Source organism: Mobula hypostoma, chromosome 30, assembly GCF_963921235.1.
Source record: "Mobula hypostoma chromosome 30, sMobHyp1.1, whole genome shotgun sequence".
Classification (NCBI taxonomy): Eukaryota; Metazoa; Chordata; class Chondrichthyes; order Myliobatiformes; family Myliobatidae; genus Mobula; species Mobula hypostoma.
Genome location: NC_086126.1, coordinates 10,186,136 through 10,208,674, shown reverse-complemented (window position 1 = coordinate 10,208,674; position 22,539 = coordinate 10,186,136). Strand labels below are relative to the sequence as shown.

At 48.4% G+C, this 22,539-nt stretch overlaps 1 protein-coding gene across 2 annotated transcripts in view; it reads left to right on the top strand.

Annotated features, from left to right (window-relative positions):
- The first annotated feature begins 16,630 nt into the window (after positions 1–16,630).
- Positions 16,631–22,539, top strand: part of LOC134339548 (spectrin beta chain, non-erythrocytic 1-like) — a 509,093-nt gene continuing 503,184 nt past the window's right edge. The window contains exon 1 of one of the 2 annotated variants that reach the window (XM_063036164.1): positions 16,631–16,686. The gene's annotated coding sequence lies outside the window, so the exon portion shown is untranslated. The remainder of the gene's footprint in view (positions 16,687–22,539) is intronic. The other variant, XM_063036163.1, reaches the window with a different exon arrangement.

Sequence of the window (22,539 nt, the reverse complement as noted above, 5' to 3'; positions counted from 1 at the left end):
CTCTGGCTGAAGAAATTCCTCCTCATCCCCGTTCTAAAAGGATGCCCCTCTATTCTGAGCCTGTGTCCTCTGATCTCAGACTCTCACACCATAGGAAACATCCTCTCCACTTCCACTCTATCGAGGCCCTTCACCGTTTGATAGGTTCCAGTGAGGTCACCCCTCATTCTTCCGAATTCCACCGAAACCATCAAACGCTCCTCGTACGGCAAGCCGTTCAATCCTAGAAATCGTTTTCGAGAACCTCCTCCAAACCCTCTCCAGTGTCCACACGTCCTTTCTCAGATAAGGGGCCCAAAACTGCCCACAATGCTCCAAGTGAGGCCTCACCAGAAATAAATAACTAAGTATGAATCTAAATCTGAAAACACTACCAGACTGTGGTGCCTACACTGACAACTATCTCCAGGAGAGTATTTTTGGATGGAACTTATTTTTTAAAAATGGGTAAGGCAAAGCATAAATATTCAAATGCACTACCATCACCAACATTTGTATCTGAAGTGATTGACCATCTACATAGTCCTGTCAAATCTAAATCTGTAGTTTTTTTTAAACATTTGTATAAAGACAGTACAATGCAAGGAGATGTTACGCAGTTAGGGCCGAGGTGCTTAGCAGTGTTGCTGAGCAGAGCGATCTTGGGATCAAAGTTCACAGCTCCTTGGAAGCGGCCACACAGGCCGATAAGGTGGTTCGGAAGGTTTAGGGCTCATCCTCCTGTGATTTTCACTCCCCTCTCCTCGGGGGCACTTCTCCTGCTGCCGTGCCTCGTGCCTGCAAGCTTCGCGGCGATCTACCCCGCCAAATGATGAACTGAGATCGAGGCTTCGGGCCTACTCCGGCTGCCCCGGGATTCGGATTTAAGGACTCAATTTGGTTCGGAATGTTGGTGCTTGCTTCTGCTGTTTGTATGATTAGTGTTTTTTTTTTTCTTTTTCTCTGCACATTGGGTGTTGGTCTTTATTTTTTGAACTGAGTTCTTTCGGGTTTCTTGCTTTGTGGCTGCCTGTAAGATAAATCTCAAGGTTGTACTACTTATAACATTTTGATAATAAATGTACTTTGAAATAGTCAAGGCTTTGAATTCAAAAGTCAAGATGTTATAACTTTACAAAGCTCTGGTTTAGAGGACATGTGCTATCACGAGAGGCTGGATAAACTTGAGTTTTTTTCTCTGGAGTGTCGGAGGCCGAGGGGAGATCTGATAGAGGTTTGAATTGAATGGAATTGACTTTATTACTTACCTCCTTCATATACATGAGGAGTAAAAATCTTTATGTTACGTCTCCATCTGAATGTGCAATGTGCAATTGTAGTAATTTATAATAAATATTACTTACAACAGGACAGTCAATATAACATAGAAATACAGTTGTGTCAGCGTGAATTAATCAGTCTGATGGCCTGGTGGAAGAAGCTGTCCCGGAGCCTGTTGGTCCTGGCGTTTATGCTATGGTACTGTTTCCCGGATGGTAGCAGCTGGAACAGTTTGTGATTGGGGTAATTCGGGTCCCCAATGATCCTTTGGGCCCTTTTCACACACCTGTCTTTGTAAATGTCCTGAATAGTGGGAAGTTCACATCTACAGATGCGCTGGGCTGTCCGCACCACTCTCTGCAGAGTCCTGCGATTGAGGGGGGTACAGTTCCCATACCAGGCAGTGATGCAGCCAGTCAGGATGCGCGCAATTGTGCCCCTGTAGAAAGTTCTTAGGTTCTGGGGACCCATACCAAACTTCCTCAACTGTCTGAGGTGAAAGAGGCTCTGTTGTGCTTTTTTCACCACACAGCCAGTACATACAGACCATGTGAGGTCCTCGGTGATGTGTATGCCAAGGAACTTAAAGCTGTTCACCCTCTCAACCCCAGATCCATTGATGGGGTTAGCCTGTCTCCATTCCTCCTGTCGCCCACAACCAGCTCCTTTGTTTTTGCAACATTGAGGGAGAGGCTGTTTTCTTGACACCACTGTGTCAGGGTGATGACTTCCTCTCTGTAGGCTGCCTCATTGTTATTTGAGATTAGGTCAATCAGTGTAGTGTCATCAGCAAATTTAATTAGCAGCTTGGAGCTGTGGGTGGTGACACAATCATGAGTATACAGAGAGTAAAGGAGGGGACTCAGTACGCAGTCCTGAGGGGCTCCTGTGTTGAGGGTCAGAGGGGTGGAGGTGAAGGAGCCCACTCTCACCACCTGCCGGCGATCTGACAGGAAGCCCAGGATCCAGCTGCACAAGGCAGGGTGAGGGCCGAGATCTCTGAGCTTCCTGTCGAGCCTGGAGGGAGTTAGGGTGTTGAATGCTGAACTGTAGCCCAAGGGCAGCGTTCTCACGTAAACAACCCTCTTCTCCAGGTGTGTAAGGATGGTGTGAAGATCTGTGGCTATTGCAAGATTATGAGAGGCATAGATGGAGTGGACAGAGAGTATCTGTTTCCCAGGGTTGAAATGTCTCATACCAGAGGGCGTGCATTGATGGTGAGAGGGGGCAGGTTCAAGAGGGATGTGAGGGGTAAGTTTTTTACTCAGAGAGTGGTGGATGCCTGCTATGGTGGTGGAGGCAAATATATTAGAGGCTTTTAAGAGACATTTGGATAGAGACACGGATGTGAAGAAGATGGAGGGATACAGACCTGGTGTAGGGAGGAGGGATTAGTGTTTGGGTGTTTTTGATTTGCTTTCTAGCTGGTACAGCACAACATTAAGGGCTGAATGGCCTGTTCCTGTGCTACACTCTTCTTTGTTCTTTCTCTGTGTTGATTTTGATTCCAAGAAGGAGAAAAAAAAAATAAAATAATAAGGAAAATGATTAAAATAAAGGAGTTGCAGGAGACTGCAGAGACGTCGAACTAGAACAAGTCACAATCTATTTGGGGAACACAGGGGGATCAATCAGCCTCACTGGAAGTAAAGAAGTTGTTGATACTTTGGGTCCAAATCCTACGTCAGAACTGAGAGTGGAGAGGCAGGATGGTTCGCCTCTCAGTCCTCGTGCCGGGTTTTGGCCCCGGAATGTCGATAATTCCTTTCCTCCCACTGAAGTCGCTTGACCCACAGAGTTCTTCCAGCAGATTGTACGTTGCTTGTTAGGATTTCCAGTGAGGACTTCATTCCTTGGAGCGTAGAAGGGCGAGGGGAGATTTGATAGAGATAATAAGAGGAATAGATAGAGTGGATAGCCAGCACCTCTTCCCCAGGGCACCACTGCTCAATACAAGAGGACATGGCTTTAAGGTAAGGGGTGGGAAGTTCAAGGGGGATATTAGAGGAAGGTTTTATACTCAGAGAGTGGTTAGTGCGTGGAATGCACTGCCTGAGTCAGTGGTGGAGGCAGATACACTCATGAAGTTTAAGAGACTACTACACAGGTATATGGAGGAATTTAAGTTGGGGGGGGTATATGGGAGGCAGGGTTTGAGGGTCGGCACAACATTGTGGGCCGAAGGGCCTGTAATGTGCTGTACTATTCTATGTTCTATATACAAAATTATGAGGGGTGTAGGTAGGATCGATGCAAGCAGGCTTTTTCCACTGAGGTTGGATGGAACTATGACCAGAGGTGATGGGTTAAGGGTGAAAGGTGAAAAGTTTAAGGGGAACATGAGGGGAAACTTCTTCACTCAGAGAGTGGTGAGAGTGTGGAATGAGCTGCTGGCACAAGTGGTTCATGTGAGCTCGATTTTAACATTTAAGAGAAGTTTGGGTAGGTACGTGGATGATAGGGCTATGGTCCCGGTGCAGGCCGATGGGAGTGCGCAGTTTAAATGGTTCGGCACGGACTAGATGGGCTGAAGGGCCTGTTTCTGTGCTGTACTTCTCTCGGACTCCATCCTCCGACGTTGCAAGAAATAAAGGCCTGGCCTGGGCAATCTCTCCCTCCACCTCAGGCCTCCAACTCCAGTGCTGGCAGCATCCGCGTGAATCTTTGCTGCATTCTTTCCAGTCTAACAACAGGGTGACCAAAACTGCAGACAGTACTCCAAGTGCGGCCTTGCCAGCGACGTGCTGGAGGTACTCGAGGCAGATTACCGGTGGCGCAGGAGACTGCCGATGCTGGCGTCTGGAGTACCAGACAATCTGCCGGAAGAACTCAGCGGGGTGAGCAGTTTCGGTGGGGAAAACGGAATCACTGACCTTTCAGGCCAAAACCTCCCCCCCCCCCACACCCCCGTATCGGTGTCCTGATGCAGGATTTTGACTCAGAACACCGACCATTCCTTTCCTCGCACAGACACTGCTCGACCCGTCGAGTTCTTCCAGCGGATTGATTGTCGCGGTAGTTTTCTTCGGCGCCGAAGAGATCCGGTGACAAACCGTGGACGCGGCTTTATTCTCAAAGTCCATTTATTATTAAAGTGTGCGTGCAGCATCCAAGCCCCGAGATTCGGCCTCCCACAGACAGCCACAAGTCAAAGAAGCACCAAGGAGCCCGTTCGAGGAGAACATGCGCAAAAAAAAAAGAACAAATTGTGCAAACAGACGAAAAAAAAGATAGATTGAAAAAATACAGGATTCATTTCATTCATGGCTTGGCTTCGCGAACGAAGATTTAGGAAGGGGGCTGCCCACGTCTGGTGCAGGCTCGCTGGTGGCTGACGAGGCCAGTACGGGACAGGCAGGCCCGGCCACAGCGGCTGCGAGGGAAATTCTGTTCTGGGTTTGGTGCTGCCATGTCACGGTTCTTCCTCCTTCTCCTTTTGTCCTCAATGCCAGCCCTGCGTGCGTTCTCGAAGAAGGAGACAGGCTGGTGAACGGTGTGTCGCCAGGCCTCGCGATCGGAGGCTAGGGTAACATTATGAGGACACGCAGTCCCCTTTTATTGTCATTTAGTAATGCATGCATTAAGAAATAATACATTATTTCCTCCGGTGTGATATCACAAGACACAGGACAGACCAAGACTGAAAAAACCGACAAAACCACGTAATTATAACATATAGTTACAACAGTGCAACAATACCATAACTTGTTGAAGAAGTCCGTGAGCACAGTAAAGTTCAAAGTCTCTCAAATGTCCCACATCTCACGCAGACGGGAGAAGGAAGAAAAACTCTCCCTGCCATACCCGACCACAGTCTGACTCTGAGTCATCCGAAAACTTCGAGCTCTGATCAGCTCTCCGACACCGAGTACTGAGCGCCATCTCTGTCCAAACGATTCGACCTCCTTCTTGGTTGCCAAAAGCAGGCAAGGCTGGGGATTTTGAGGCCTACCCTCCGAAAGATTCCCGACCACACAGTAACGACAGCAGCGAAGGGGCGTTTTAGAAATTTCTCCAGATGTTCCTCTGCGCTTTCCTGTCCATTCTCCATCAAATCAGAATTGTCCATGGCCCCTATTTACAGATAGATTAGACCACTGGCGATGGTCAATGTGACAGGCACCAAGGAATTTCTTCAGAGAGTCCTTGTACCTCTTCTTCGGTGCCCCTCTGTCACAGTGGCCAGTGGAGAGTTCGCCATGCAGCATAACCTTGGGCAGGTGATGATCCTCCATCCTGGAGATGAGCCCTGCCCAGCGCAGCTGTGTCTTCAACAGCACGGCCTCGATACTGGTGACCTCCGCCTGTTCGAGGACTCCAATGTTGGTGACGAAGTCACTCCAGTGGATGTTGAGGACGGTGCGGTGGCAGTGCTGGTGGAAACGCTCAAGGAGTCGTAGGTGGTGACGGTAGGTGACCCACGAGTCGGAGCCGTACAGGAGGGTGGTCAGTACAATGGCTCTGTACATGCTGATCTTCATGCCTTTCTTCAAAATACAAGGTCGACGAAACAGTCCAGGGATGTTCGTTTTCAGCTCAGTTCAGTTCAATCTAGCACTGTGTCTGTCGTTGACTGAAGGTTGCAGAGCCAGTCTGCCCGATCAAAACCGCCCCAAATAGCAACAGAGGAAAGGAGTGACCAGAAACGAGAAACACATCATAACAGAACTACGGAGTCCAAACGACACACCGCGTCGATTAAACCCTGCCCAAGACCCTGGACTCTAGCACCATCCTCTGCTCCTATGTATTATGGTCTTGTAGCTAGGGTCCTGGTGAAGGGTCTCGGCCCGAAATGTCGACTGATTACTCTTTTCCACAGATGCTGCCTGACCTGCTGAGTTCCTCCAGCAATTTTGTGTGTGTGTGTTGCTTTGGATTTCCTCATCTCTGTAGCTAGGGTGCCTGAGACTTTCGCACAGTACGGTATTTGTCAACGTGGAGCGGAAAGCCAGTTTGTAAACCTCCTCTCCTCTACATGGCCTCCTCTACTGCCATGATGAGGCTAAACTCAGGTTGGAGGAGCAACACCTCATATACCGTCTAGGTAGTCTCCAGCCCCTTGGTATGAACATAGAATTCTCCAACTTCCGGTAATTCCCTCCCCCTCCCTTCCCCTATCCCTATTTCACTCTGCCCCCTCCCCCAGCTGCCTATCACCTCCCTCATGGTTCTTCCTCCTTCTACTACCCATTGTGTTTTCCCCTATTCCTTCTTCACCTTTCCTGCCTATCACCTCCCTGCCTCCCTCCCCAACCCCTTTATCTTTCCCCTTACTGGTTTTTCACCTGGAACCTACCAGCCTTCTCCTTCCCACCTTCTTTATAGGGCCTCTGCCCCCTCCCTCTTCAGTCCTGACGAAGGTTTCCGGCCCGAAATGTTGACTGATCGTTTCCACGGATGCTGCCCGACCTGCTGAGTTCCTCCAGCGTGTTGTGAGTGTCGCTTTGACCCCAGCATCTGCAGAGTATTTTGAGTTTGTAAACCTGGCGGGAGCAGAGGACCATTGGGAATGGCGGGGATGGAGCACAGCGGGAGGGGTGTGGGATAGGTGGCAGGACCAGGCAGTGGTACGGGAGCAGACACACCCAGCCCTACGACAGCAGGCAAGGTCATTTGATTCCAAACAATTGGTTGATTGATCATTACAGAATGTCTCTCTGGTGCTTCCCGCTCCCTCCCCTCTCCCTTCCCCTTTTCCCAACCATGATTCCCTCTCCCTGCCCCCTTCCCACTCTCAAAATGCAAGGTAAATCTTAACATCAAAGTACATACATGTCACAACAACAACCCTGAGATTCATTTTCCTGCGGGCATACTCAGCAAATCTATAGAATAGTAACTGTAAACGGGATCAGTGAAAGATCAACCAGACTGCAGAAGACAACAAACTGTGTAAATGCAAATATCAATAAATAGCAATAAATCATGAGAACGTGAGGTAAAGAACCTTAAAGTGAGAAAATTGATTATAGGAACATTTCAATGATGGGGCAAGTGAGTGTAGTTATCCCCTTTTGTTCAGGAGCCTGATGGCTGAGGGGTAGTAACTGTTCCTGAACCTGGTGGTGAGAGTCCTGAGGCTCCTGTGCCTTCTACCTGATGGCAGCAGTGAGAAGAGAGCATGGCCTGGGTGGTGAGGAATTTTTGATGATGGATGCTGCTTTCCTACGACAGCATCGTCAATCGAGACCCCTGTCAGAACCAGGTTTATCATCACTCACATATGTCATGAAATTTCTTTCCTTTTTCTGTGGCAGCAGTACAGTGCAATACGTAAAATTACCGCAGGACTGTGCAAAAGTCTTAGGCACCCTAGCTATATATAGTGTGGGCACGTGGCCAAGTGGTTAAGGCGCTGGACTAGCGACCTGAAGGTCGTGAGTTCGAGTCCCAGCCGAGGCAACGTGTTGTGTCCTTGAGCAAGGCACTTAATCACACATTGCTCTGTGACGACACCGGTGCCAAGCTGTATGGGTCCTAATGCCCTTCCCTTGGACAACATCGGTGTCGTGGAGAGGGGAGACTTGCAGCATGGGCAACTGCTGGTCTTCCATACAACCTTGCCCAGGCCTGCGCCCTGGAGAGTGAAGAGTTTCCAAGCGCAGATCCATGGTCTCACAAGACTAACAGATGCCTTTATATATATATACGTGCCTAAGACTTTTGCATAGTACTGTACTGATAGTACATTATAGCTTTTTAAAAATCATTATGTATTGCACTGTACTGCTGTTGCAAAACAGCAAATCTCATAATATTTGCCAGTGATACTCAACCTGATTCTGATCCTATTTTACTGGTTAAACCCAACAAAAGTGAATTTTTAACTCCTTAAGTGACATCACTGCAGCGCTGAGCGTCAGAATGTAAACCGAGCAACATCAGTTGTCCGAATTCTAATAGCCTGCAGACCTCTGTGGAATGCGTAACACAAGTGCCAGCAGTGAGATGAAAGGACTAATAATGTACAGAGTAACAGCTAAGGACATCTGTTCCTTTTAAAATTCGTCCTATGATTTCTTCTCATTGGTGCCTTTTGAGTTCAACATATCTGAACTTTTTTTTAGAAAACAGGAAACAAGCCATTAGAGAGGAATTCTTTCAGGAATACTTCCCCCTGGGAAGGGAATGTAAACTAGTAACAGGAACTGTGGAGGGGCAGGATTAATTTAGATCCCTGACACCCACCCAATCTTGGCAGCCTTTCTGTGCTGTTTGGAGTTCATCTTTGATGTTTCAGCTTTGTAATGACTTCTGTTTCGGGCGACTTTTGCTCATCCCGATGAGCACGGGCAAGAATGCCGGAGGAACTCGGATGAAGAGGAATAAAGGGCTGATGTTTTGGGCCAAGACCCCACGTCAGGACCGGGGCCAGATACCCCAACAACTCTCGCTCCACTGATTGTGTGCCATCCTCAAACTGCCCAGAAGCTGTCATTTCTTTCAGAGTAATCGGACGGGTACCAGACGTGGGGCGTCACGTTAGCGCGGCACTATTACAGCTCGGGGCGCTGGAGGTCAGAGCTCGGCTTCGACGCCGTCTGTACGGAGTTTGTACGTCCTTCCTCGCGACCGCGTGGGCTTCCTCCCACGGCCCAAAGACGTGCTGGTTGGTGGGTTAATTGGTCATTGTGAACTTGTCTTGCGATTAAGCCGGGATTAAATTGGTGGGTTGCTGGGTGGTGGGGCTCATTGGGCCGGAAGGCTATTCCACGCTGTTTCTCAATTTAAAAAAAAAACACGGTTTTAATTTAGAAGTGGACAGAAGCCAGAATAAGGAAGATGTACAAGCTGGAAGGCGATAGGCAGCCCAGGTGCAGGTGGATGCGACTAGGCAGAATAACTGTTCAGCATGAAATAAATGGGCTGAAGGGCCTGTTTCTGTCCTTTAGTGCTCTATGGACTCCCTGTGGGACTAATATAAAGCTGTGGTTGATGGTTGGCTGAAGAGCCAATGTCCACACTGAATAATTCTGAAGTGTCAAATTGGATTGAAGAAGAAGAAAGCCCTTGACTCCAGTGGTCATCAGGACGCCGTCATGACGGCGTTTTTTTTAGCAGGCTTTCTTATTTTTACAAGGCCGAGTTGCTAGCTCGACGCTCAACCCAGCACGGATGGAAAGCGTGCAAGGGAGCCGGCTGGATTCGAACTCGGGAGCCTTCGCTCCGAAGTCCGGCGCTGATGCCACTACGCCACCAGCCGGCCATCTTGGATTGAGTGACCAGTAATCGAGAAATTCCTTCCCCTGCGCCGGTGCTGTCCTGCGCTAGGTCTCCTTACCCTCGTCTCCTGTTCTGTAGGAGTCGGCCACCCATTACCCGAAAAGTCCGTTAACTAACCTGTTAAACCCAGGTTCCTGTAGTTCCACATTCCTTCATGATAAGGATTAGCGTTATCTGTCCCATCTTGCTGAGGGCGGGGGAGCCACCTGAGGCTTGGACGGTTTAAGCGCCGGGCCGGATTGAAGTGGCTGGGCTGGGAGGCGAGAGACGGGCCGGCTTGGCTTGCTGTTCGACAGAGTTCGCTTGGCTCTGTGCTGGACTGAGGCTGCGGCCTACAGCCGGCGGACTTCCGGATCGGCTGCAGCGACGCCCTGCATTGTGAACTTCAGTCCTGAACGCTGTTTGCTTGCTTTTGTCGTCTGCACGATTTATTTCTTTCTCTCTCTCTCTCTCTCTCTCTCTCTACACACTGGGTGTTTGACGGGCTCCTTTTGTTTTTGATGGGTTCTGTTGGGGTTCTTGGTTTCGTGGCTGCCTGCAAGGAGACGAATCTGAAGGCTGTGTAAAGTATACATACCTTGATAATAAAGCAGCCTTCGAACTTTGAAACGTCGAAGCTCACGGTGAAATGCATCGTCAGCGGCAATGAGCAACACAGCCCGAGGGTCGCCAACGTAGCACGCCCACAACTCGCTTACCTTAACCGTGCGTCCTCGGAAAGTGGGAGGAAACCGCAGCGGCCCGGAGGAAACCCGCCCGGTCTCGGGGGAGAGGGCGCGGGCTCTCTTGCCGACAGTGGCGGGAGTTGAAACCCGATCGGCGACCACTGACCTGGCACACCGACGCGCCCACCGCCACGCTCCCGCGAAAATAGCAGCCGGTGGTGTTGCATGCTTCGGACTGTTTTAAATTTGGCAGCAAGGTCCCCTCACATAATCTGTCACTCAATCTACTCTGCTACGTACATGCAGCGCCAGAAATATGTAATCGCGTTGTGTTTGCAAAGACTAGCATTCCAGAAGTCCTGCCACAGTCTGAAGTCAGTTTTAAGGTCCCTAACAGCTGGTTAAATACTTTTAAAGGGTTCGCACCTGTTGTAACAATGCAACTGACGCTGCTGGCTTGTGTAGTTCCAGATCCCACCGAGGTAGTTATTTACTTGTTTAGATACTGTGCGGAATGCGATTGGATTTCTGTGCAGTTGGATCCTGGATTTCCTCGCCGGCAGACCCCAGTCAGTCTGGATTGGCGAGGGCATCTCCTTCACGATCTCCATCAGCTTAGCCCCCTGCTCTACTCATGTTACACCGATGACTGTGCGGCCGAGCCCAGCTCCAACTTCAAATACGAGTTTACTGATGACACCACTGTTGTGGGTGACGAATTAGCATACAGGAGGGAGGTTGTCATTACAACAACCTCTCACTCGATGTCAATAAAACCAAGGAACTGACAGACTTCAGGAGAGGGACACCAGAGGTCCATGAGCCAGTCCTCATTGGAGGAGCAGAGGTGGAGAGGGGCAACAACTTCAAATTCCTGGGTGTCACCATCTCAGAGGACCTGTCCTGGACCTATTCTTATAAATATAAGAAGGCACAACAGCGCCTCTGCTTCCTCAGGAATCTGCGGAGGTTCAGCTGTCATCGAAAACCTTGGCAAACTTCTATCGATGTGCGGTGGAAAGTGTGCCGACTGGCTGCATCACAGCCTGGTGTGTAAACACCAATGCCTTTGAGCAGAAGATCCTACAAAAGATAGTGGATTCGGCCCAGAACATCACGAGTAAAGCCCTCCCCACTATTGAGCACATCGACATGAAACGCTGTCATAGGAAAGCAGAGTCCATCATCAGAGATCCCCACCACCCAGGCCATGCTCTCTCCTCGCTGCTGCCATCAGGTAGAAGGTACAAGAGCCTCAGGACTCGTACCACCAGGTTCAGGAACAGTTTCTACCCCTCAACCATCAGGCTCCTGAACAAAAGGGGATAACTACACTCATTCTACTTCTGGTGTTACCACAACCAATGGTCTCACTTTAAGGAGTCTTTATCTTGTTATTTCATGCTCATTATTTATTGCTATTTATTTGTATTGGCATTTGAAGTTGGAGAAGATGGCGGCACGACGCAGTGCACGCGGCCTCTCCGGTGATGAATATCTGTCAAGTAGGGTGCCGTGCACAATCCTGATTTGATGGAGATGGACGTGAGAGCACGGAGGAACATCTGGTGAAACTTCTGAAATGCCTGTTTCGCTGCCGCTGTTACTGTGTGATCCAGAATCTCCGGAGGGGAAGGTCCCGAGTCCTCGGCTTTGCCTGTTGCTCGGCGGCTGGGGCCGGGGTCGAAGTGCTCGGCAGAGATGGTGCTCGGTGCTCGGTGTCGGAGGGCTGGTCGGAGGCTCAAAGTTTTCGGTCGACTCAGAGTCGGACTGTGGTCGGGTGCTTCCAATGCATTGCCAAGTTTGCGGCGCTGGAAGCTCATGACAGGGAGAGTTTCTCCCTTCTACCGTCTGCGTGAGATGATGGGCTATCAGGACTTTGAGACTTTTTTTTACCGTGCCCATGGTCTGCTCTTTATCAAATTACGGTATTGCTTTGCACTGTTGTAACTATATGTTATAATTATGTGGTTTTTGTCAGTTTTAGTCTTGGTCTGTCTTGTGTTTCTGTGATATCACACTGGAGGAACATTGTAGCATTTTTTAATGCATGAATTTCTAAATGACAATAAAAGAGGACTGAGTGTCCTCATAATCTAATCTAATCTAATTCGCTCCATTTCTTGTTCATTGAACCTGTTGACAATTACTATAGATTTGCTAAGTATGCTCACACGAGAAAGAATCTCAGGGTTGTATGTGGTGACGTGTATGTACTCTGATAATAAATTTCACTTTGAACTTTGAACTTTGAACTGGCCCTTCCAGCCCATTGAGCCACACTGCCCAGTAATCCCTCAATTTAACCCTGGCCTAATCACAGGACAATTCACAATGACCAATTGACCACGTGTTGCCGCGTGGCCAAGTGGTTAAGGCGTTCGTCTAGTGACTTGAAGGTCATGAGTTCGAGCCTCAGCTGAGGCAGCGTGTTGTGTCCTTGAGCAAGGCACTTAACCACACATTGCTCTGCGACGACACCGGTGCCAAGCTGTATCGGCCCTAGTGCCCTTCCCTTGGACAACATCGGTGGCGTGGAGAGGGGAGACTTGCAGCATGGGCAACTGCCGGTCTTCCATACAACCTGAGCCCTGGAAACCTTCCAAGGCGCAAGTCCATGGTCTCATGAGACTAACGGGTGCCTATATAAATTAACCCACCAACAGGACTGTGGGAGGAAACCGGAGCACCCGGAGGAAACCTACATGGTCATGAGGAGAACGCACGAACTCCTTACAGGCGGTGGTGGGAATTGAACCCGGGCCCCTAGAACGATAAAACGTTGTCCTAACCACTACGCTACCTTGCCACCCCCTTCCCCTTAGGGTAATCACTGCTTACTGGGGTAATAATGGCAACTGAGTGATAAATATTGTCCCAAGCACACTAATCTTTTTAATGTCCAAAGTTATTGGGTGTTTATACACACCCACACTAAATATTTTAGGAACAGAAGTGGTATCACAACAACCACCTCACACTCAGCAGGACCGAAGAATTTATTTATTATTTATCGAGATACAGCACGGAATAGGCCCTTTGAGCCACGCTGCCCAGCAATCTCTTGATTTTAATCCCTGTTGAGTCTTTGGGACAGTTTACAATGACCAATTAACCTACCAACCGGTTCGCCCTTGGGACTGTGGGAGGAGACCGCAGCAACCGGAGGAAACCCAGGCGGTCACGGATGATTGTCACGGACTTTAGGTCGGGGAAGTCAAGAGAACTCACTGAGGGATCAGCAGCTTCGAGTTCCTGGGCATCAGCATCTCCGAGGATCTATCCTAGGCACAACACGCTGATGGAGTCACAAAGGAGGCCCGTCAATGTCTCTACTTCATTAGGAGTTTGAGGAGATTTGGTATGGGAGGAGTTGACAGGAAACATCGAAAACCTACAGCACAATACAGGCCCTTTGGCCCACAATGCTGTGCTGAAAATGTACTTACTTTAGAAATTACCTACAGTTACCTCTATTTTTCTAAGCTCCATGTACCTGTCCGGGAGTCTCTTAAAAGACCCTATCGTATCCACCTCCACCACCGTCGCCGGCAGCCCATTCTACGCACTCACCACTCTCTGAGTAAAAAACTTACCCCTGGCATCTTCTCTGTACCTACTCCTAAGCACCTTAAAACTGTGCCCCCTCGTGCTAGCCATTTCAGCCCTGGGAAAAAGGCCTCTGACCATCCACACGATCACCGTGTCAGGTGTGTGTGAGGCACCAACGCCTAAAGGGTCTGAATGGCCCACGAAATCAGAAAAAATCTGATGGCGGAGGGGAAGAGGCTGCTCCTAAAACGTCAAGTGTGGGCCTCCGGGACTCCCGTAGCTCCTCCCGTACCGAATCCCCCTCAAACTCCAAATGGACAGTCGGTGAACATTCCTCTTCCGAATGATTCATTTACCGTGATAATCCCCCCCCCCCCATGTCTCGCGTGTCCTGTGGCTGCAAAAGCATCGCGGTCCAGCACCTATCTCAGTCACAATCAACTCCTTCTGGTCGTCGGGTCCCTGCTGCAGGGCGGCAGCTGCCCAGAACCGCAGCAAAGAGCATCGTGCTGGGGTGCTTTTTCTCTTTGCATGCCGCAACATACGTAAAACAGTGGGGAGAAAAGAAACACACACGTACTGCCTTATTTTCTTCATGACTTTTTACTTCTGAGCATAAAAAGAAACGCAAGTTACGGTCGGGCGTGCTCTGAGCTCTTCTGACGGGGTGGTATCAACATGCTCAGGATGCTGGGGGAGCTCGGCAGCATCTGTGGGGGGGGGAGGGAGGAATAAAGAAGCCATATAATATAACCATCTAACAATTACAGCACGGAAACAGGCCATCTCGGCCCTTCTAGTCCGTGCCGAACTCTTACTCTCACCTAGTCCCACCGACCTGCACTCAGCCCATAACCCTCCATTCCTTTCCTATCCATATATCTATCCAATTTAACTTTAAACGACAACATAGACGGTATATATAATTTTCTGGATAGACAGGATCTGATTAGGAACAGTCAACGTGGATTTGTGCGTGGAAGGTCATGTTTGACAAACCTTATTGAATTTTTTGATGAGGTTACTAAGAAAGTTGACGAGGGTAAAACGGTGGATGTTGTCTATCTGGACTTCAGTAAGGCCTTTGACAAGTTTCCACATGGGAGGTTAGTTAGGAAGGTTCAATCATTAGGCATTAATATGGAAGTAGTAAAATGGATTCAGCAGTGGCTGGATGGGAGACGCCAGAGTAGTGGTGGATAACTGTGTGTCAGGTTGGAGGATGGTGTGTAGTGGTGTGCCTCAGGGATCTGTACTGGGTCCAAAGTTGTTTGTCGTATACATTAATGATCTGGATGATGGGGTGGTAAATTGGATTGGAAAAGTATGCAGTTGATACTAAGATAGGTGGAGTTGTGGATGATGAAGTAGGTTGACAAAACTTGCGGAGAGATTTAGGGCAGTTAGCAGAGTGGGCTGAAAGATGGCAGATGGAGTTTAATGCCGGAAAACAAGCATTTTCTTTATTCTTCTCCACAGATGCTGGCTGACCGGCTGGGTTTTTCCCCAGCATTTTGTGCGCCGTGTGGCTCTGGTGTGAGTGAGCATGAGGGTGAGGGGGGAAACGAGGGGGCAGGGGGCGTGGCCTCGCTCACCTTAAACCACGCCCCCTCCTTCGGGGCGGGGGAACCCAACGAGGAATAGGGGTGGCGTGGAAATCACCTCCCGGTGAATCTCCCTTTGGAGGTGGGGAGGGGGAGACAGAAAATGTCTGCAGGCAGGCAGCTGGAATAAGAAGGGGAATACGGTCAGGCGGGTGAAATGGGGTTGCAGCCGGAGATTTTGGAGAAGGCGGTGGGGTGGGTACCCCCCCTCACCTTTCCCTCCGGTGGTAGGTGCCGGAGCCGGCGCCTTTTCCCGCCTGGGGCGGCGGCGAAGGGGTTAATGTCACTCAAAACTCTCGCCTCGCAAGCTGAGGGGGGAAAAACTCGCGCGGTGGGAGGGGGAAAGTTCATCAGAAAACACGAGGGTTAAAACAGTGTTGAGGGTGGGGGGGGTGGTTGTTAATAAAGGGAGGGGCTTGAAATCAGATCCCAGGTAAAAATTGGTTTAAGCGCGTCAAGCCGGCAGCAAAACACTGTTTTCACCGTCGACAACGGATTGAAGGAAGAAATAGTGAGTTGCTGCTTTATTTTGTGAGTAGAAGGGGACTGCCTAACTTTCATTTGCTTCATTCAGGCGCGAATTGTTCCAGCGTATCGTGTCGATAACTCTCCGTCCCCATCCCATGAGTGATTCTTTCAGATTTTTCCTCAATACAGTAATTGCTTCCAATAAAATGCACGCTGGGGGGAACTCAGCACCCAAAAGTGTGCTCCGAGTTGTAAATGTGGGTTTCTTCCTCTCTTTAAAAAGTTCGTACATGAAACTGCACCCGAAAGGCACTTTACAAATAAATGCACTGAGAAAATTTTTTTTAATGCAATTAAAACGTGCATTTGGAAGTATCTTGGAAATAGAAGTATGCCTAAAAAGCACTTAAGTCCTTATTATACTATTGAACTGGAATAAACTGGTGTTTGTCCCGCTGGAAGGGTGTCACCAGGGCTCAATTCTAGTCCCTCAATTATTTGGGTTATTAGTCCCTCAATTATTAGCAGTTCTAACCCAGTGAGAGATGTAGAGTGCAAGATACCCAAATTTATTGCAGGCTTCCAAAATAGATGGGAGGAAAGGGTGTTTGGACGGCAAGAGGATATTGGCAAATGGAGTCTCAGTGTTAGAAGAATGAGGTCTTGCATTTCGGTTAAGAGGCAGCCTATGTCTAAATGGAGAAAGGTTGCAGATAAGCAAACTACAGAGAGGGGTAGGCGTTCCTGTGAGTGAATTGTTTTTCTTTAAAAAGTTAGCAAGCAGGTGGAGCAAGCAGTTGGAAAGGTAACTGGCATATTGACCTTTGCAATGAGGAAGTATTGTTCTAAATTAGGTTTTACTGTTGGGGACATTCGTGCAGTGCCCTGTGCTGTCTGGGTCCCTTGTTTGGGTAAGTGGATAGTGGCTGCCTAATTCCTGGGGTGAGGAAGTTCTCCTGCAGCTCTGTGCAAAAGTCTTATCTACCTCAAGGGTACCTGAGACTTTGTGGCGCAGAGAGTGAGTTTGTAAAATCTTGGGGGGGGGGGAGGCAACGAATGTTGGGAATGGGGAGGGTGGAATGCCACTGGATGGGTATAGGAGGGTGGTAGGGAAGGAGTGCTGGGGTGGTTGTAGAGACACCCAGCCTTGATTTGCTGGCAGAGTCATTTGATTCCAAACAATTGGTTTATTGATCAGCAACAGACATAAAAGTTGCTGGTGAATGCGGCAGGCCAGGCAACTTTTATGTGTGTTGCTTGAAATTTCAGCGTCTGCAGGTTTCCTCGTGTTTGGCTTATTGATCATTACAGAATGTCTCTCTGGTGCTTCCCGCTCTCTACCCTCTCCCTTCCCCTTTTCCCCCCAACCATGATTCCCCTCCCCGTGCCCACTTCCCACTCTCAAAATTCAGGTAAATCTTGTTATCAAAGTACATGTGTGTCGTCACATACAACCCTGAGATTCATTTTCCTGCAGGCATACTCAGCAAATCTATAGAATAGTAACTGTAAACAGGATCAATGAAAGATCAAACAGAGTGCAGAAGACAACAAACTGTGCAAATGCAAATGTAAATAGGAATAAATATCGGGAACATGAGATAAAGAGTCCTTAAAGTGAGAACATCTCAATGGATGGGCAACTGAGTGTAGTTATCCCCTTTTGTTCAAGAGTCTGATGGTTGAGGGGTAGTAACTGTTCCTGAACATGGTGGTGTGAGTTCTAAGGCTCTTGTACCTTCTGCCTGATGGCAGCAGCGAGAAGAGAGCATGGCCTGGGTGGTGGGGATCTCTGATGATAATCCCCTTTCCATCATGGCTGATATATTATTCGACTCAACCCCATTCTCCTGGCCTTCCCATAACTTTTGACACTCTTAGTAATAACCGATCGACCTCCACTTTCAATATACCCAGTGACTTGGCCTCTACAGCTGCCTGTGGCAATGAATTCCACAGATTCACCACCCTCTGGTTAAAGAAATTCCTTCTCATCTGTTTTTAAAATGAATGCCCCTCCACTCCAGGGTTCCCAACCTGGGGTGCACGGATCTCAGTTAATGGTGGATCATTTGGCATAAAAACTAAGGTTGGAAACCCCTGCTGAATTCTGAGGCTGTGCCCTCTGGTTCCAGACTCCCCCACTTTAGAAAGCAGCCATCCCGCATCCACTCTATCTAGGCCTTCCAATATTCAAAAAGGTTTCTGTGAGATCCTCCACCACCCCATCCTTCTAAACCAGCGTTGTTTTAAAATGCTGGTATTATCCAAATTCATGTCTTATATCATTCGCCAAAACCAGTAACTGGGCCACTGTGTTAGACGTATTTGAAGGAATGGGAAACTGAGGGCTGTAGAGGAGATGAGCCATGATCAATTAGAGTGGGCTTGAGGAACCAAGTACTTCTCCTCCTGTTTTCTCATGTTCTTATTTAATAAAAATACCTGTACAATTAAAATGAGCTTATAAATAAATATACTGGAAGTAATTCAGAAGACGTGTAACTCGGGTGGATGGCGGTTGGGGTTGTTCTCTGATCTTGGCAGTCCATTTGCAAACATTTTGTCATCGTATGAGGAGACCTCATGGGTGAGCTGTTCACTTGTGTGTCCTCCGAATGCTTGGCCTTTATATACTTAGTAAACAGTTGATTGGTCATCATCACAGAAACTGACTTGTAATGTTGGGGGTGTGGGGGGTGGGGGGTCTCATGACTTCTTTTGTCCATCGAAATCTGATGACGTCCACGCCTTTAACGGTGAGATCTTTGACTATACAGTCTTATCCTGGACCCACGAGCTCTATTGCAGGTGGGACATGTATATATGGTAGTGGTGGCAACCATGGCTGCATTTCTCCTGGCTCTCTTCTGCTGTCTTCTGGTTGTTCTTTCCATCTCCAGAATATGAACCCCATCCCTACACAGCTGTCGCCAAGTGATATGGTCAGCAGTCACATCCTCCAGGTCCTCGGGTCTGATCTTGCACTTCCTTAAAGCATTCTTCGTCTGATCCTTATAGCGTTTCTTCGACCCTCCAGCTGAGCGTCGACCGTGATGTAGCTGGCCGTATAACACCCTGCGGGGTAGCCGACATGGGGGCATCCTTATCACGTGCCCCAGCCACTGCAGCTGCCACTGGGTGATCATGGCCTCAATACTCCTGCAGTTGGTCTTTACAAGTATTTCAGTGTGAGGCACCCGCTCACGCCAGGTAATTCCCAGGATGCGCTGGAGGCAGCTTATGTGGAAGCGCTCCAAGGACTTGACGTGACGGCTGTAGGTTACCCAAGCTTCACAGCTATAAAGGAGGGTGGTGACACAGACCGCTTGGTATACGGCGACCTTACAGCATCCTTCTGCAAATTGATTGCCAAAATTGGAGAACAACTAAACCCAACAAATAAATATGTACTTAAAAGGTAATTGTACCATTTACACTTGAAAACAGATGTGCTTTGAAAACAAAAGATCAAAAAAAGTAAAATTTTTTTTTACCAAGCTCCCTGACCTGCTGAGTTCCTTCAGCATTTTGTGTGTGTTGCTCTGGATTTCCAGCATCTGCCGGGTCTCTTGGGTTTATGATTTTTTTTTTTAAGTCCATGATTTCGACTGATGAAGCTCCTACCTTGGTCGGGGTTGACCATGGATGTTGTGTCCCAGCTGTCCAGGTGATACGCGAGCTTGGCCAGTGCAATATGGAGAGCAAGCTGTTGCCCATGTCGCTGGCTACCCGTCTCCACGTAGCTGATGAATCAGAGACTGATGCAGTTTGGTATCAGCAGCATCGCAGGAGTTGCCAGTCAGCGTTGAACTCCATGTAGGACCGCCTTAGGGAGTCCAGCTCCGGATTTAGATTGGATTATGAGGACACGCAGTCCTCTTTTATTGTCATTTAGTAATGCATGCATTAAGAAATGATACAATATTCCTCTGGTGTGATATCACAGAAACACAGGACAGACCAAGACTGAAAAACTGACAAAAACCACATAATTATAACATATAGTTACAACAGCGCAAGCAATACCGTAACTTGATGAAGAACAGGCCATGAGCACGGTAAAAAAGTTCAAAGTCTCTCGAAAGTCCCACATCTCACGCAGACGGGAGAAGGAAGAAAACTCTCCCTGCCATGCCCGACCACAGTCCGACTCTGAGTCGTCCGAAAACTTCGAGCTCCGACCAGCCCTCCGACACCGAGCACCATCTCTGCCGAACACTTCAACCCCAACCCCAGCCGTCAGCAGCAGGCAAAGCCGAGGATTTTGGGGCCTTCCCTCCGGAGATTCTCGATCGCACAGTAGCAGTGGCAGCGAACCAGGCATTTCAGAAGTTACTCCAGATGTTCCTCCGTGCTCTCACGGCTGTCTCCATCAAATCAGAATTGTGCATGGCCCCATTTTTCCCTCGGGGTTTACTCCTGAAGCCTTCCCCCTGAGGGGATATAGCCACAAGGCAGCGGAGATTTGAAGTCAGAGTTTTCCTTCTCGTAGATGAGCTGCCAGCCGTGGCAGGTCAGCCCCATCTTCCTGAAGCGACTGGTTTTAAGGCACCAGTAATCCACCTTTGCCCCTTCTCCTGTCAGTAGAAACGGTTCAGCTGGGCTTAGTAACTAAGGCACACCATAAGGCTGGGTTGCCAGAGGCTATTTGAAATGAACACCATTGGGAGCATTTAATAGGTAGTGTTAGCTTGCCCCCATTACCACCCCCTGGATATGACAACCTAACATAATAATCCCACAGGAGCACAGCCAGGCCATTCGGCCCATCGATACTCTTCTGCCATGCAGTCATAGCTGATAAAAGAGACAACGCTGTGGTGAGGAAAAAGCTTTTACAATGTGAATGGCTAGATTCTGGAATGTACTGTCAGAACGTGTTATTTATTTAAGGTGTTGAAAAGCAGATTTTAAAAAGAAGTTTCGGTACTATTGGGGGAAGGCAGGCAAGTAGGACTGACATAATTCTTCTACTCAATAGGGAAAAAGGGTGCCTTTTGTGCTATGGATTCTGAGGGTGCCTTTTGTGCTATGGATTCTGAGTCTGAAAGACATTTGTTCAGGAATGTCAACACCTGAAGACACACTCAACAAATTAGAACAGCTTCTTTCCCCCTGTCATCCGATTTCTGAACGGACATTAAACACCATCTCACTACTTTTTTATTTTTGTTCTTTTTTACACTGCTTATTTTAACTTATCTATTTAGTAGGCCCATATAATGTACCTGTTCTTCTCTGTTATCATCTATTGCATTGTACTGCTGCCATAAAGTTAACGAATTTCATGACAGGTGCAGGGGATATTAAATCTGATTCTGATTTGACTCTGAAGGAACCTGTGGATTGGACTATTGTTTTCACAAATTAAATTTGTGAAAATTTAAATTTGAAGTCTGTAAATCTGAAAGCGAGGTATTATCTCCTTTTCCTCAAGGTTGTTGTAGCTAGGGGGTGGTAATGGGGGCAACCTCCCATTACCTATTAAATGCTCCCAATGGTGTCAGAAGCTATGTCCAGCTCCTGGCCTTCACGTGTGGCTTAACTACTAAGCCCGGCGAAACAGTTTCTGCTGACAGAAGAAGGGGCAAAGGTGGGTTACTGCCGCCTTGATACCACTGGCTTCGGGCGGATGGGGTTCATCAGCTGTGGCCGGTAGCCCATCAAGGAGAAGAAAAACTTTGATCTCAAACCTCCGCTGCCCGTGGCTATACCCACTCATGGTTTTGGGAGTAAACTCTTGAGGGGAAAATCCGGAGCCGGTGTCCCTGAGGCAGTCGTAAATTGAGTTCAACACAGACTGGTAACTCCTCTCAACACCTGCTGGTACCAAACTGCATCGGTCTCTGCCGTTCCTTTGGGTTCATCAGTTGCGTGGAGAAGGAGAGCTTGCTCTCCATATTGTACTGCCCTGGCTTGTGTATCTAGACAGCCAGGACGTAATATCCACTGTCTACTCTGACCGATGGAGGCCCTCGACCCTTTTGGAAAATAATTCAGAAAGAAAAGAAAAACCACAATGATTAAAGTTGTGTTCTGAAATTGATGTTTAGGATTTCTATCCCAAAAGTTTAAGTTTTTAATAATAGTTGGCGACGCGAATAGATCAACAGTGGAGAACAGGTTGACGTACATTCCTTGAGAGTTTGCAATCTGTACACGATGATTAGATTAGGTTATGAGGACACACAGTCCTCTTTTATTGTCATTTAGTAATGCATGTATTAAGAAATGATGCAATATTCCTCCAGTGTGATATCACAGAAACACAGGACAGACCGAGACTGGAAAAACTGACAAAAACCACATAATTATAACATGTAGTTACAACAGTGCAAACAATACCGTAACTTGAAGAACAGGCCATGAGCACGGTAAAAAAAGTTCAAAGTCTCTCGAAACTCCCACATCTCACGCAGACGGGAGAAGGAAGAAAACTCTCCCGGCCATGCCCGACCAAAGTCCGACTCTGAGTCATCCGAAAACTCCGAGCCTCTGACCAGCCCTCTGATACCGAGCACCATCTCTGCCAAGCGCTTTGACCCCGACCCCGGCTGCCAGCAGCAGGCAAAGCCGAGGATTTGGGCCCTTCCCTCCCGAGATTCTCGATTGCACAGTAGCAGCGGCAGCGAACTGGGCATTTCAGAAGTTTCTCCAGATGTTCCTCTGTGCTTCTCACGGCTGTCTCCATCAAATCAGAATTGTGCACAGTCCCTATTTAACAAATACGATATCATTTCACCGGAGAGGCTGCGCGTGCT